The sequence below is a fragment of the Littorina saxatilis genome, linkage group LG12 (assembly GCF_037325665.1).
Source record: "Littorina saxatilis isolate snail1 linkage group LG12, US_GU_Lsax_2.0, whole genome shotgun sequence".
In the NCBI taxonomy this organism is placed as follows: Eukaryota; Metazoa; Mollusca; class Gastropoda; order Littorinimorpha; family Littorinidae; genus Littorina; species Littorina saxatilis.
Window position 1 is genome coordinate 2,492,251 of NC_090256.1, and position 10,000 is coordinate 2,502,250.

General features: G+C 40.5%; 1 long non-coding RNA gene across 1 annotated transcript; it reads right to left on the bottom strand.

Annotated features, from left to right (window-relative positions):
* Positions 1-925: 925 nt before the first annotated feature.
* On the bottom strand, positions 926-5,183 carry LOC138981046 (uncharacterized). The gene is made up of 3 exons (XR_011460543.1): positions 4,416-5,183; positions 3,535-3,625; positions 926-2,530 (listed from the first exon to the last, which is right to left on the bottom strand). It is a non-coding gene; the product is annotated as an uncharacterized lncRNA (long non-coding RNA).
* Positions 5,184-10,000: the final 4,817 nt, after the last annotated feature.

Below are 10,000 nucleotides of genomic sequence, written 5' to 3' on the forward strand. Positions count from 1 at the left end.
TCGATAAATACCTTTGATGACGTCATATCCGGCTTTTTGTAAAATTTGAGGCGGCACTGTCACACCCTCATTTTTCAATTAAATTGATTGAAATTTTGGCAAAGCAATCTTCGACGAAGGCCGGGGTTTGGTATTGCATTTCAGATTGGTTGCTTAAAAACTAATGAGTGAGTTTGGTCATTAAAAATCGGAAACTTGTAATTAAAATTATTTTTTTATTAAACGATCCCAAAACAATTTCATCTTATTCTGCGTCATTTTCTGATTCCAAAAACATATACATATGTTATATTTGGATTAAAAACAAGCTCTGAAAATTAAAAATATAAAAATTATGATCAAAATTAAATTTCCGAAATCGTTTTAAAAACTATTTCATCTTATTTCTTGTCGGTTCCTGATTCCAAAAACATATAGATATGATATGTTTGGATTAAAAACACGCTCAGAAAGTTAAAACGAAGAGAGGTACAGTAAAGCATGCTATGAAGCACAGCGCAATCACTACCGCGCCAAACAGGCTCGTCACTTTCACTGCCTTTTGCACTAGCGGCGGACTACGTTCAGTTTCATTCTGTGAGTTCCACACCTTGACTAAATGTAGTAATTTCGCCTTACGCGACTTGTCCCAGCGAAGCTGGAGGTATCCCGTGAACGCTATACTGTAACAAAGAAACTACAATGGGAAGAAGGATAACTTCCTCATTGGGCATGCTTAGAAATGAGAATGGCTAAATATGAGTTATTCCCCTTTGCTGCATGCTGACCAGACTGTCTCCTGCTTTGTTATGACTAGTACAGTCGATCTTTCTCATGTTGTGACTTGCTTTATTTTCACATTTTCGGTATTTAAAACAGCAAACACACACACACACACACACACACACACACACACACACACACACATACACTGAAGAAGTTTCCATTCTGATTCGGTTATTTTATTTGGTGCTATATGTTTGCTTCACATTGTTTCTTTTTTTTACATTGCTTGAGGTATCCCCATTCGCTAAACACATCCATAATGCATGCATGGCTCATTCGAAAGAGGGCAACTGAACAACTGATGCCCAATAGCAATAAATACTGAACAACTGAACAATAAATAGCAATAAAATGATGACAGTGCCAAGTTTTTAAGTACAAAGTGAAATCATGTGACTGGACAAAGGCACAATTACAAAATACAAATAAAAAAATCGTGGCCCATTTTAAATTAAGTTCTCAGCTCATGGGGAAGCATAAGATGACCCTAGAAACCGAAATTAGGAGACCTCCCGCCCCCAGGGCAGACTACAAAAAAAAAAGGGGGGGGGGGGTAATTTGTGAAAAAGTATAAAAGGAATCAAAAACTGTATACATGTATTTAGTTAATACCCCAAAAAGTTGTATAGTATATACAATGTCAGACCCTAAAGAAAGTTTGTTAGTCATTGCTTAGGCAAAACAAAGCAAAATAGTCTGTTTACGGTATCCCGACCAACCCTATTATTTTTTCCCCGCCAACCCTAGACCTTTTTTTTGGCATTTGGAGAAAAAGAAAAAGAAAAAAAATCAATTTTGTTCCTGTTTTTTTTGCAAAATAATTTAAAAAGATGGTTATAAAAAAAAAATTAAGAAAAGCCGACCTACCGACCCTCTTTTTGTGTGCCTATGTTACTGTAAACAGACCAAAAGGTACATCAAAAACAACACACCAGGGATGCTACTCTCCCCTTAAAAATAGCCATGGGTCATAGGTGTGACGTTTGAATCTTTTAGCTAAATAAAACCATAGGCAATTGATCGGAAATATCAGGAAAAATCTTACAAGTTTATTATTTGTTTGCTTGGACCAATCCTCTTGCCGAAGTGTTTTACAGTAAAAATTGATTTTACGTCAAAAGTATCACAGGAATATCGAATGTTGAGGTAAGGCTGGGATAGCCAAGTTCAAGAATAACGGAAGGTGACTGTTGAATCTTTTTGAAAATGTATAAAAATATAGATGGTAGGCAATTCAAAATTAAAAAAAGGACTCTCGGAGCATGGACTTTTGAGTCAAAAATTAAAGAAGGCTCTATGAGCCGAGGTACATGTTTTGTCTCTTTTTTTTTATTTTGAATTCCCTACGATCTATATTTTGATACAATTTTGGACCCTCTTTGTACGGAGAGAGTTGGCAATTGTTAATCACATTCTCTCATCTCATCGACTCTCCTTCGGCTCCTTGGTAACATGCGTTCCGTCTCTGCCAGGAATGGACACAGCAGCAGATAACCGGTAAATATGTAACAGGCATAAATGGCAAAATAGCTCGCCTCGCCTGATAATATATGAGACAACTGTTCTATTACAAAGTCTTTCTTGGGAGGCTTGGCTAATTTACTCGCTCGTTTTACACGGGGTTCCATCGTTTTCTTTTCTAATCGGAAAACCTTGCTCCTCAGTTTGTTGACCTTCTGCCGAAGTTCCGCTTCACGAGGGGATGGGGAGGATGACGACTTTGATGCTTTACATCCTATGTCCTCCAGGATCGCCTGAATGTCATCTAAAAAAGAAAACACACACACAAAACACACATAAAATAACATAACCATAACAAGTTACAACCTGGAAGAAATTAAAACATGTGTAATTCAATCACAAAATGAAAATAAACAATAGCGTAGGAAGGCAGGCCAGAAATGAAGTGTATTAGCAACTATGGATTCGATGTGGAACAATGATGGAATTGACCTTGTTTGGTACTGAATGGGTGAGGCCATTAGAACTGTACCCACGGAATACGCGCTATATAAGCTTTATATTGATTGATTGATTGATTGATTAGGACAACAGTACCAGGTAAACTCCTCACACACCATGCCTCTTTCTTTCTTTCTTTATTTGGTGTTTAACGTCGTTTTCAACCACGAAGCTTATATCGCGACGGGGAAAGGGGGGGGGGGGGGGGGAAATGGGAATAGAGCCACTTAATTGTTTCTTGTCAAACCATGCCTCTAACAGGATATGTTTCCCATCTTTACGTGTGGGAACTACAGGTACAATTTCATCCATCCATGCATCCGCCCTATACAGCTTCTTCTTCTTCTGCGTTCGTGGGCTGAAACTCCCACGTGCACTCATTTATTTGCACAAGTGGAATTTTATGTGTATGACCGTTTTTACCCCGCCATTTAGGCAGCCATACGCCGCTTTCGGAGGAAGCATGCGGGGTATTTTTGTGTTTCTAAAACCCACCGAACTCTGACATGGATTACAGGATCTTTTTCGTGCGTATTTGGTCTTGTGCTTGCGTGTACACATGAAGGGGGATAAGTCACTAGCAGGTCTGCACATAAGTTGACCTGGGAGATCGGAAACATCTCCACACTTAACCCACCAGGCGGCCGCGACCGGGATTCGAACCCTCGACCTTCCGAGTTAATAGACCGACGTCTTACCACCCCGCCCCAGCGCCCGTCACCCTATACAGCGATTATCAACTATGTAATGGATGGGTTTAAACATTTTTTGATGTCAGGGTGTTCTTCATGGTTAAAAATCTCTTACCTGGTTGAACAATTTGTGTATCAGGCGACAGGTCGGTGCTGGCTTCATTTGTAGCTACCCTTTGCGATGGTGGCTTCCTCCCACTAGCAACCTGCAAATTGCACAGCTCTTTAACTGACAAACTCACAACCAACACCCAGTCACAATGAAACATTTCTCCCAATTTCATGGCATTGGTCTTAGGCCACACACAAAAAGTGTATGTTTCTGGTAAGGCAAAACAAAAAATAATCTGTTTACGGTATCCGGACCGACCCTATTTTTTTCCCACCGGCCCTAGACTTTTTGGGGGCATTAAAAAATAAAATTAAAATATTCAGATGGCTAAAATACAAAACTAAAAAGCCGACCTACCGACGCTATTTTTGGGGGGCCTATGTTACCTTAAACAGACTTTTTTGTGACCTAACATGACTAAAGGTGGAGATTTTTTTTCTAACCTTTTTTTTTAAAACCATCTTTTAAACTATTTTGTTGAAAAACAGGAAAACAATTGATTTTCGAATACCCCTTTTATTTTTGAAAATGCAAAAAAAAAAAATGTCTAGGGTCGTCGGGAAAACATAGGTAGGGTCAGGTGACCAGAAACATTCAACTTTTTTGTTGTTGACGCCGACCCTATACCTTTTTTGCCATTTGGGGCTGTTTTTTTGCAAAATAAGTTCATCATATCATCATAATCAGGACGTCGATCCAAAATAAGTAACTTTTTTTTGTTGGCCTTATCATTTTTTTGCGCTAAATGCAAACAGGCATTATTTGATGGGAACAATGCTGTTGTTTTCAATTCTTACATCAGCCTCAAACTTGTCATTACTCAACCTGCATTTAATAGTGTGCTTCTTTGGTTTGCAAAAACCTAAAACCAATAAATAAATAACCTTCGGTGGTGGATTGGGCACTGCAAACAATGTCGGGACAGCATTCCACACAAGTGATCCTCTCTGCAGGATTGTTTTACTGGTTGGCCTCAAAGTGATCAGTACAAAGCTTGAGACCTTGAACAGCAGCTGGCTGCAGCTTTTCAAAGTCCTCTCGCCTTGTGAATTGCATCCATATTCTGCACCTAGTTTGACAATAAAAACAACAATGTTATTGTTAAACTAAGCAAAAAGGAAAGACAAAGAAAGCTAAATCAGATCTTCAGTCTAAATCTAACGCTCTGCCTGAACGCAAAACGGATGAGTGATGTACCTTTGTACTGTAGTTTTCCCGTAAGCAAGGTTTGATAAAGGTTTCGGCAAATATGCCCACGGGTTTGTCATCAAGTGTAAACTGTTGTTTTGTACTGACTGCTGACTCACACTCACAGTCGTAAGTACTCGCTGACGCTGTAGTCTACTGAGTGAGTTGACTCGAGCCATTGCATTCTCATTCTGAAGAAGGTAAACCTGATGAAATAATCACTGCACAACCCACCTTTTTTCTTCTGTAGGGAACTTGTGGAAAGTTTTCCCGAAGCAGCTCTGTTTGTAACGGGCGTTCTTGCAACAAAAAGCCGAGCACAATTATTTACCACCACCTCGCACACGATCGGTACCTACGCGATCCGCCATTTTGTTTTCGCCGCCAGCATGTGACTAGGGACGATAACCCACAAACACTTTTTCGCATTTTCTTCGCAAGTTCCACGTCTTCCTCATGTACAGTGTTTGACTGTAATCGATTTGAGAAATGTGCATACCGAATAATACATGATAAAGAAGGATTCTTTGTGCCCGGCTACGTGCTACAGGTGGAGATGGAAGTTCACCAAAAATTGGGACCATACTAACAAAAATACGGTGGGTGCAATAGTCGCCCCCATTTTTTCAGCAAACGCCACCCAAGGCCGTTTTGGACGGGTAGAAATTCCGTAGTTTCCAAGTCTATGGATAAAGCTCGCGTAAGAAGAATACGTCACGGTCGAAAGTCTTTGACGTCAATTAATGCATCATGACGTCATGCCTCCCTGAAGTCTTTCTCTCTCGCGCAGTGTGTGTGTTTGTGTTCATTTTGTGCACATGTGTTAGTGTTACTGTTTGTGTGTGTGTGTGTGTGTGTGTGTGTGTGTGTGTGTGTGTGTGTGTGTGTGCGCGCGCGCACGTGTGCATGAGTCTGTACTCGTATGTGTGTGGTGTGTGTGTGTGTATTTGTGTGTGTGTGTGTGTGTGTGTGTGTGTGTGTGCGCACGCGTGCATGAGTCTGTACTCGTGTGTGTGTAAATGTGTGTGTGGGTATAAGTATGTGTGTGCGTGTATGTGTTTGTTTGTAAAGGTGTGTATGTCCGTCTGTCCATATGTGCGTATGGGTGTGTGTTTTGTGTGTATGAATTTTTTTGTGAGAGTGAGTGAGTGCGTGTTAGTGAGTGTGTGTATGTGTGTGTGTGTGACTTGGGGTGTGTGTGTGTGTGTGTGCGTGGGTGTGTGTGTGTGTGTGTGTGTGTGTGTGTGTGTGTTTGAGAGAGAGAGAGAGTGTGTGTGTGTGTGAATGTGTGTGTGCATGAGTTTGTGTGTATGAGTGTGTATATGTGTTTGTTTGTAAAGGTGTGTGTGTCCGACTGTCTATGTGCGTATTTGTTTGTGCGTATGTACAGTGTGTGTGTGTGTGTGTGTGTGTGTCTGTTTGTATAAGAGAGAAAGAGAGAGAGAAAGAGAGAGAGAGAGAGTGGGTGGGTGTGTGTATGTGTGTGTGTGCGTAAGTGTATGTGTGTGTGTATGTGTGTTTGTTTGTAAAGGTGTTTATGTCCATCTGTCTATATGTGCGTATGGGGGTGTGTTTTGTGTGTATGAAGTGTGTGTGATAGAGTGAGTGAGTGCGTGTGAGTGAGTGTGTATGTGTGTACGTGTGTGACTTGGGGGGTGTGTGTGTGTGTGTGTGTGTGCGTGTGTGTGTGTGTTCGTGTGTGTGTGTGTTTGAGAGAGAGAAAGAGAGAGAGTAAGAGAGAGGTTTGTCTTTCGCTGGGGTATGCAGTGCCTTGGCGTTGCACATCTACTTAATTTTTTGATTGTTTTTGTTTTAGATTTGTATGTTAGAAGGACAGGTTGGAAGATCAGGCTAAGCCTAAAACCTTTATCCTTGTGTAATAAAGTTCTGAGTTCTCTCTCTCTCTCTCTCTCTCTCTCTCTCTCTCTCTCTCTCTCTCTCTCTCTCTCTCTCTCTCTCTCTCTCTCTCTCTCTCTCTCTCTCTCTTTCTCTCTCTCTCTTTTTCTCTCTCTCTCTCTTTCTCTCTCTCTCTCTCTAGTAGATCACTCACTTATATTAAAGTGCTATTTAAAAGACGACTCCGCCTGTGCCTTTTTTGAATCGTATCTTTCAAAACGGAAACAGTATGTATCCATTAACTGTAAAACTTCGTCCAACGAGTTTGTCAGGAGTGGTGTCCCTCAAGGGTCTGTATTCGGACCTATCTTGTTCTGTATTTATATAAATGATTTACCCCTTCATGTGTCCGATGAAAAAGTTAGATGTGAGTTCTTCGCGGATGACTCTTCTGTTCACACCAGTCAAAAATCTTTGGAATCCGTCAACTCTTCTCTTCAAACAAGTGTGGATGAAATCACTGAGTGGTGCGTTTCTGATGCAATGATCATTCATCCGATTAAAACAAAGAGTATGGTGATAACCACGAGACAAAAACAATTACAACTGTCAGTTGGTTTAACTCAAATGCAGCAAGTTAGGAAACATAGATTATTGGGTGTTACCATTGATCAAGAGTTGAAATGGCAAATTCATTTGAGTAATATTTGCAAACTAGTATCAACACATGTGTACCTGTTATCAAAATTAAGGCATTACGCAGATTCTGCAGCACTCAAAATGTTCTATTACGCCCACATAATGCCTCATATAAACTTTGCTTCAACACTTTGGGATAACTGCAGTGATGTTCATTTAAAAAGACTCAATTCCCTGCATCGCCGAGCTGCAAAACTTATTCTGCATGATTTGAATAGGTCCACGGATGGGAAACTAAAGCTCCTGAATTTCCTCCCATTGAAAGATCAGTTGACGTTAAACAAGGCTGTGTTCATGTATAAAATTCTAAATGACGACTGTCCTAAATAGTTGCAATCACATTTCAAACATGCCACAAAAAGATATGGGTCCCAAAAAATCATCCCTCCTATACCTCGCATAGACCTCTACAAATCGAGCTTAGCCTTCTCGGGAGCGTTTCTCTGGAACTCCTTCCCCCCACAGATAAAAAATGCAAGAGACAGTCACGTTCACACATCATTGGCCTAGTGGTAAGGCGTCCGCCCCGTGATCGGGAGGTCGTGGGTTCGAACCCCGACCGGGTCATACCTAAAACTTTAAAATTGGCAATCTAGTGGCTGCTCCGCCTGGCGTCTGGCATTATGGGGTTAGTGCTAGGACTGGTTGGTCCGGTGTCAGAATAATGTGACTGGGTGAGACATGAAGCCTGTGCTGCGACTTCTGTCTTGTGTGTGGCGCACGTTATATGTCAAAGCAGCACCGCCCTGATATGGCCCTTAAGCAAACAAACAAACAAACAAACAAACATCATTCGTGAATGAAATGTCTTGTTCGATTGTTATTTTGTTAAACATTTTGTACTAGTGTTAACGGATGTGTAGCTGATCGGAGCAACTTTATTCCCAAATGAAAGGTATAACTATGTCAATGTAATTTTGTAATTTTTGAGTTCTCCTTATGTAATTCCTTAAATGCACATTGTGTTGCATTCCATACAATGTATTTCTGTATTTTATATGATTGAATTTATAATTTTTATGTGCGTCTGTCTTTATGTGTTGTATAAAGGACAGGTTGGAAGAATAGGCTTGGCCTAAAACCTTTATCCTTTTGTAATAAAGTTCTGAGTCTGAGTCTGAGTCTGAGTCTGAGTCTCTCTCTCTCTCTCTTTTTCTCTCTCTCTCTCTCTCTCTCTCTCTCTCTCTCTCTCTCTCTCTCTCTCTCTCTCTCTTCACATTTGACACAAAATTAATAAAAGAAAAAAAGAAGAGAGGTAGGTTATTGGAACGTTACATGTACAGAACATCGACCCAGTTGTCTTTTAACTAGACAGACAAACACTTATACTGCAGATAATGAACTTATCTCACAATTGTCGACGAAAGTCGCTTGCAATATGCGGGATTGTAAGATTGCCTCGCCCGCGTATTGCAAGCGAGTTTCGTTTAAAAACAATATTTTAACATTTTTAATTTTTACACATAATTCATTCAAATATTACTTTTTAGGTCCAAAAAGCCCTTTTTCAAAGGATTCTAATCAAGAACCTTGAAGCAAAGTCGAAAACCTTGCCAAAGAAATAAATCATAATTTCCGTGCCATCTATGCCCTAAAATAAAATAAAAACTTATGCCCAAATGTCCTCTTCTCAGAAATGTACAGGCAGGTTTTGGTTGACGACATCTTCCTCAAATAGCTCACCGCTTTGGAGTAGATTTCTAAGCTCAAGTTACTTCTCACACACTTTGTTCCGTTGCATTTTCTGACATTTAAAAACAAAGCTGTTAAGCTAGGTAGGCGGCATCTTTGGTCATGCTTGGCATTGTGTAGAATACACGAATCATCGACACGAGGATGTAAACTTGTCCAGGGCTTTGTTAGGTCCCCGTAATTTACTTAGCAAGCGTGACTATAGCTGTACAGAAACTGAATGAAAGACTTGATTATATCGGAGTTTCAGTTTCTCAATTTTAACCTGACAATAGTTAAGGTCTATTTCTGGTGATAACAACAGAAATTACTGTTACTTCTTTCCTCGCAAATGAAAAGAAATCTTACATCCGAGGCTTTTCATTTGTTGGTAATGCGAGTGTAGATGCATACCGAAGCCCTTAGTTAGACTGTTTGTAATTATAATTGACCCGTGAGGGATTTAATAGGTGGGTGGTTGCGCAACTAAGTCAGTGGGTGAAGGAGTGAGTGAGTGTGTGAGCAAGATGGTCCGTCAACAGCACCCGGCACCGTATTGCTACTGTATTAACGATACAAGTATGAAGGTGCTCAAATGAGGACAGAAATACAGAATACAGAATACAGAATACAGAATACAGAATATTTAATTGCCTAAGTTTGGGAATTTGTGATGACATTGCGGTTAAGAAACATTTCAATCCAGCCATATTCACCAACACACGCATCATTTATACAAACTAATTAAGCAATTAAATGGTTTTTTTTTATTTTGCAGGTCCAACCAGAAGTCTTACACCGCGTTAACCTGAGAGGCAAGGAGGTATCGCCAACCATGGTTCCCTCCATTACGACGGTCGTTCTTTGTGGCGACAGTACCCCTGCAACATTCCTGGGCCTAACTGGTCAGATGCCTGCTTCTACTTCTGCTACTGCTACAGCTACTGCCGCTTTGCCGTCAAGTTTCAAACACTCAATACTTCTCGATGGAAGAAGAGGACATGAGTGAGAGGATATCGTTGTTTTCTAGTCGTGACCGGTGTTCATTTTGGTGTTTATTGTAACCACTACAATG